Raw genomic sequence first — 7,061 nt, 5'->3', positions numbered from 1 at the left:
ACAAGTATGGAAGAGGTCGAATGGAGCTCTCCTTAGAATAAAGAGGATAGCCTTGAATTCCAATTGGTCTTCCATAAAAAGGTTATTCTAAATACGTCCAAAGATTCTGTGCAAACTCCAAGAAGGCTGCCATCTCTGGTAATCCCTGATTTCTGTGGTCTTTCAATGATGTAGCTATCCTGATGTAACTGTGCACCAGAGTAAGTAGGGTTTCTGAACTAAAAGAAACTAAAATTAGAGGGAGGAGAGAAAGAAGAAGGGACCAAATACCTAAGCTCTGATACCAACTGTAATGAAGGAGACTTAGGAGAGAAGAGGAGAGAAGGAAGAGACGGCAAGGAGGAGAGAGAAAGAGGAGGAAGATGAGAGAAGAAGAGAGAGAAAGACTAGAAAAAGAGAGAGAAAGACAAGAAAACAGAGAGAAAGAGAAGGGAAGGCATGAAAGCCGCGAAGGAAGGGGAAAAGAGATTTGATTATTGATAAAACTTATCCCCTGATTGGATCTCCCAACACCTTAAATACCCCATTAGTATAACTAGTATTCTCATGCTAACCCATGTCCTACCTGTCTATCCCCACTCTTTTACACCAGTCATGTGGAATCATCCAAGTATTAATGGCCAATAACTCAAACTTTAGTGAGCTCCAAGAATTACATAGAAGCTACCTCAAACTTGATGATAGCACTTAGTTTGTTACATAAGGCTTTAGATCACTCCAAGAATACTCCACCACATGACAAGCATACTTTGGTGCTAATGCTCAAGAGGATATTCCAATTTTTATTTTTACACCAACTCCAAAATGAGTAGCCAATTGCTTTCAATGCTCAAATAGTAGACACAATTCCCTGTAGCTCACAATGATCTATCCACATGTTCTTTGCTACTCACTTGTTGCCATTTCAAGCATTTAATGATGCCTCTAGTGCCACACAATAATATCCAAGGTGTAGTAGAAGACAAGTAATATGTCTGCCAATCGATCACTAAGTGTGACAATCCTTTTAGTGTTTAAATGCTATCCAATTTGTCATTCAAAACCATGCGTAATTTTAATGTTGTCTAGGGTGATCAGATCCACATGTGCTTGTTGTTGGTTGACACTCCAATATTAAACACTCAACAATGCTCCATATGCATCAAACATAGGCTACTTGACTCCCTTGAATGCCTTAATAGGACCTTATCAAAAGACACACCAAAGACATGCCTCTTACATGAGAATTTCATTGACTGTAGTTTACATTCACCTCCTAGGCACACAACAAAACCTATTATGATACCATGTTAGAATATTCAAGATAAGAGAGAAAGGGAGGCAAGAGGTGGAGTAGAAATGGAGAGTTGTGTGATCTCATCTTCTTCCATTATTCTTCATTTGTAACTCCTAGCACCTAGTCTACAATAGTATAATGAGATAGGTCTAACTATTGACCATAGTTAACTAACTAAAGTTAACCAACCTGACTTATTTAAGAAGTCTCACAAGGCTAGTGACAACTAGTAGTCTATTGTTGTCAATGTCAAGATAAGATTAGTTTGACTCTCAACAAAGTTCACTCGTTCTCTCATACACTCATTTTTCTCTTCTCCCAATCTATTTCTCATCTTTTTATGTCTCTCTCTCTCTCTCTCTCTCTCTCTCTCTCTCTCTCTCTCTTCTTCAACTATCTCTCTCACACTCTCTTGGATACATTCTACACCAAAACAAAGCTAGAAATGGTTAAGAAAGCAAACATTAAAAGAGACATAGCAAGAATTAAGTCTCTCCTCTCATTTCTCTCTTCTCTCTTATATTTTTTATCTCTAGATTACATCCTACATCAACATCAAAGTAAGAATCATGTAGAATAACTTATATTGATATTTCTCCTTCTTCTCTCAAGCTTATATACTCTCACACACTTCTTTACTCAAACTATAGCTCTCATGAGCATGGAAGATGGTATGTAAAAGGAATAAACCCTACCTAGAAGCCATGCCTTCTTTATAAGAGAGTTTGGAAAAAAGAGATAAGTGGCACAAAAGCAATAAACCAAAGTAAGAACCAATGCAACATGGAGGGAGGCAAGATGCTCTTACCTTAGTGTTGTATTCGTCCTCACTATGGGTACAGTTTCCTCCATAGACTATGTAGAGAAAGGAAATGTTTTGGTCATATTAATATTTTTATTGCATCTATATATGTACTGCAAAATGTGCTGATATTTATGCCAATAAAATTGCCAATATAGTTGTCGATATGTATCTGTATCGCTATATCTATGAAGTTTGTAATGATGCATTTATCGATTCATAGGTCGATGCATATCCCAATGATTATATTGATGCTTATTCCAACACTTGCTTTTTTTCACAAATAGCATTGGAACCTATGTTGGAATACCCCCTTATCCCTTGTAGTGTAATGCAATTTAAAAAAAATGTGGAATAAGTCAATCCAATTTCAACTTTCTTTTTATGGTATCGTGTTGGTCATCTTCTGTATATAGCTCAAGTTGAGTTAAAGACATAGTCCCATGGCTTAACTTTGGATGGTATTCTTTTATCAAAGGGTATGTCTTTTCCTATTTACATTTTAAAGAATCCACAAGTCCCTATTATGAAATTCAAGAGTTGGATTATACCTTGACAAGGCTACTCATCACATATCTTCTTCCCAAACTTTGTGTTTATGTGGTTGTATAGTGGGATTTTCTTCGTATTGTCCTTATATAGAGGCTTCATGATAATGAAAAATATACTATTTTATGTGTTTGAAATAAAAGATGATTAAGGCTCTTCCATGCATATGATAGCTAATATCTTTGGAGTCATTGGCTAATGGGAGCTTAGACTCACTAGTCAAAAAATTGTTTTATCTTTATGCATTGATACTAGGTATTTTGTATGACTCATGACATTCTTCTGATGGTTATACTAGGGTTTTCCTTAATAGAAATTTGAAATGTATTGCTCAAGGCATTTCTCTGATTGCCAATAGAGATTTTAATTTTCAATGAAGGTTTAAGCAATGTTCATTAATTTCAATGCTATGATGCTTCATCATTTGATAATCTATGGAGTTGAGACCTTCAAATAGTGCCTTATGTTATCATTACTTGGTTAAAAGTTTAAAGTTATTAACACCATATTTAGTTAAATGTGGACCTAAATTGGCCTTCTTGTGATTTCTTTTGTGTCTAATTTGTTGAGATAATCCCATAGCACTCTAAGAGTTCACAATTTAAATTGTACTTTTTACAATTTCTTTTGTGTATAATTTATTAAGATAATCCCATAGCAATCTAAGAGTTCACAATTTAAATTGTGATGCACACGGATAGATGGGATACTAGAGGTAATGCCTTTAACTTTTCAAATATTTGAGCTAAGATAGGTTGTTTGGGATTTCTTGGCCTTCGAAACCTTCATTAAATATGGTTGGTATGATTAGGGATTCTTGAATCTATTTTTTTGAATTGAAACGATAAGATTAGATGCCTAGAGGGGGGATTTTTGGAGAACACAATTCATGGATTTGGATTATTTCGTTGAAGAACTATGAATTTCTAAGAACAACTTTAAGAAAAGAAAGACATACCTTTTGAAAACCTACCATTAACATAGGGAATTAGAGCATAAATGAGTTGGTTCATTGAGATTTGTTGAGAAGAATATTGTTGATTTAGATATTTACTTTTAATTAGCATCAAGAGTTATAGATCTATGAAAAAAACTTGTTGTGTTTTTTTGTGGTTGTATCATTTAGGATTTGTAATTCATTAGCCTTAAACAGTTCAAACAAGTTTAAATACAGAACAACTATCTGGAATATCAAAAGAATTATAGATCTATAAAAAAAGATTATTGTGTTTTTTTGTAGTTGTATTATTTAGGATTTGTAATTCATTAGCCTTAAATAGATCAAACAAGTTTCAAATACAAACCAACTTTTTTTAATAGCAAAAGTACATGATATTGGAATAGTAGACAATGATTATATTAAAGGGTTGCCGCTTTATCAAATTGTAATTGTTATGTGAAAATGCATAGCTATATACTAAAGTACTTATCATAAGAAAATGATTGAGAAGGTCATCTTTAAGGAAATGGTTTAAAGCTGGTAAAATATACACTTTCTCGTCTATAATTATGACCCAAGAATCTATATCGTCTTAACTAAATGTTGTGTGGATCATCATCTGCTTAAACCAGTTTCTTTGTGGTTGCATAATGCAGTGAAGGTCAGAAGCGCCAGAACAGAACGAGCATCTCTAATTGGAAGGCACGTGCTTAGGGAGCAATGATGAGAATGATTGACTCTTACACTTACTAAGGAGTGATCAATCATGGGGTTAAAGGGGATTAATGATTGCTCAACAGTCAGTGCGCGAGTGGGCGGAAAGGAGCTGAGACGTGGAGGCGCACTCCAAAGATGGAGGTTGGTAAGAAGGCGGGGCTTGGAGCCATATATAAGGACGGCGCGGTGAAGGACGTAGTACCCAGTGGCAGCAAAGAAAGGTTTAGGGCGTGAGACAATACTGTGGAATATTTTATAAAGAGCACAAGACACTAGAGTGAGAGAGAGAGAGAGAGAGGTTCTGCCATGGCGAGGGTAGCTGGCCGCGCGCTCCCTTCAGCGTGTCTGAGGATGAGTGTAGTGATGCATAATATTGTGATGATGGTGGTGTTATTTATTCTCTCTCCCGGTGTCAGCGGAGCTTGCAGCGATGAAGGGGAGATTCAGGTAGCGGTCTCGTGCGGGCCCCGCCGCATCCCGCCAGGCAGCCCGTACTGGGGCCACCTGGGCACCTTGCTGGCCCACCTGGCGCAGGAGACGCCCTACACGGACGACTACTCCTTCAGCACCCGATACGGCGGGGCCAACTCGCCCGCCTACGGCCACGCCGAATGCTCCCCTATCGTCTCCCCGGACGACTGCCAGTGCTGCCTCCAGCACCTCTCCTCCGACATCTGGCGCACCTGCAACAGCGCCGTCTCCGCCGACGTGCAGTACCGTGACTGCTCCATCCGCTACCAGAACTACCCCCTCTAAGTAGTACTCTCGTTGTGATCCTGCATCTTCTTCCTTAGTAATAAGTTGCACTCTACTAAGTCTCTAAGTACTACTATCGTAGTAGAACTACCAGTACTACCCCTATTACTTCTGCCGCGTCGCTAGTTTGACGACTGCTCCTATCGCTTGTACTATTGTTGCTCTTCCTCCAAAAAATAATACGACATCGAGCCGACGAGCACCTTAACTTATATTAGCCGGCTTGTGGCTTTCAGCAATGCATGCCGAATCTCTCTCTCTCTCTCTCTCTCTCTCTTCTCGTTTCTAGGCAATTACAGAGGCTTCACCTTTCGATCTTCGTTCTACACATAAAAAGAGCTGTCAGTATTCCACATTCGCATCCTTGTGACACTACATAGTACAACGGAATAGAAGCAGAGATGTCGGTGCCTGATGCGCATTTATGGTCGTATCTAACTATTTATGAAAACCCCTGTCCCCCATTCACATCGAAGGTGAATGTATAACTACTAGAGCCTAATTAAACGCACATATAACGACGATAACGGTAGGTGCATTTACACTAAACTTGTATACATGCACGTACAAATGCGTATAGATTTAACATGAATTTTCACATGTTTATTAACGGTTAATTGAATGCCATGATCAATTTCCAAAGCTGAGTATCTACTACTAGTCCCTGAGAACTTTTTCATTTGTTGCATTGTTCAAAATTGTGAGCAAATAAATTGCCTAACAAACTTCCAACCTTTTAGATCCATGAACATAAATGCACATTGAACTTGCATGCACATTGATATGTAAAGTCACAAAAGAATATTGTATTTATTATTGGGATTGCTTGACCCATGTATATCCTCACAAAAATATTTGATACAAAAGGCACAAGATATGTAAGAGTCATGGTATTACATAATAAATACAAAAGTACAATGTTAATCAGGACGGATTTTCAATCTCATTCACAATGAGTTTAACCCTTCCCAATTCAATGTCCATAATAAATACAAAAGTACAATGTTAATCGGGACGGATTTTCAATCTCATTCACAATGAGTTTAACCCTTCCCAAATTACTTACTTCAATGTCCATAATAAATACAAAAGTACAATGTTAATCAGGACGGATTTTCAATCTCATTCACAATGAGTTTAACCCTTCCCAAATTACTTACTTCAATGTCCATATCAATATCTAAACCTACAAACAAATTGATCTTACTATTAGTATTGTTGCTATGCTCATCATCATTATCATCCAAAATCACTACGCGATCATCCTCATGTACAATGGCATTATCATGATCTATATCTCGTACATCATGATCATCCTCTATCCTTCTTGGTCCATGATCATCATAGTCTCAAGTACCAAGATCATCATCCATATGCTCAATGGATGTAAAAATTTCATATATCTTTCCAAAGTGTGGAAGGATCTGGATCACATGCCATCATTTGACATTCTCTATCATGGATTGAAAGACAACTCTTTGAAGGAAGATTAGAAATATGTTATTAAGATTCTATGAAGTAAACAAAATCGAGAATAATGCTCATTGTTCATATCAAGTAACTATATTTGAGTAATATTTATGTTCTCATATTATTGTGGTAACACAAATGTCCCATGACTCCTTGCCACAGCTTTCTAGAGTCAATGGTTATAAACTTATTGGTATAACACTTGATTGTTGCATTAAGACATGTTTCCACCACATCCTTGAATCACTTAGCATCCATAATATATATAAAGAAGGTTTAATGGTCAAGCTTATAGACATCTTGGATTATGCCAAACTAATCATCTATACATTCATTGACTCTCTCAAAGGTACCAATGACTTCTAAATCATGGTTGTTTTCCTTATCATTAGTCCTTTGAGTGCAAAAATGCTTTCCCATACACCACATAGCATTGAATGTTGTGCATTTTATCAAGACGAGTGATTACGTAGATAAGTACTATAATTTTACAAGATTAATTAATATTATATAACCAAGATATTATATATACTTACCTTAGGCAAGCATCT

General features: G+C 36.9%; 1 pseudogene; it reads left to right on the top strand.

Moving 5' to 3' along the window:
• The first annotated feature begins 4,500 nt into the window (after positions 1-4,500).
• LOC148034913 (antifungal protein ginkbilobin-like protein pseudogene) lies at positions 4,501-5,386 on the top strand (annotated as a pseudogene).
• The last annotated feature ends 1,675 nt before the right edge of the window (positions 5,387-7,061 follow it).

This window comes from Lygodium microphyllum, chromosome 6, assembly GCF_053477565.2.
Source record: "Lygodium microphyllum isolate KBCC chromosome 6, Lygodium_microphyllum_v1.1.10, whole genome shotgun sequence".
Lineage (NCBI taxonomy): Eukaryota > Viridiplantae > Streptophyta > Polypodiopsida > Schizaeales > Lygodiaceae > Lygodium > Lygodium microphyllum.
Note: the sequence above shows the minus strand (reverse complement) of the source record. Positions and strands in the feature narration are given on the sequence as shown.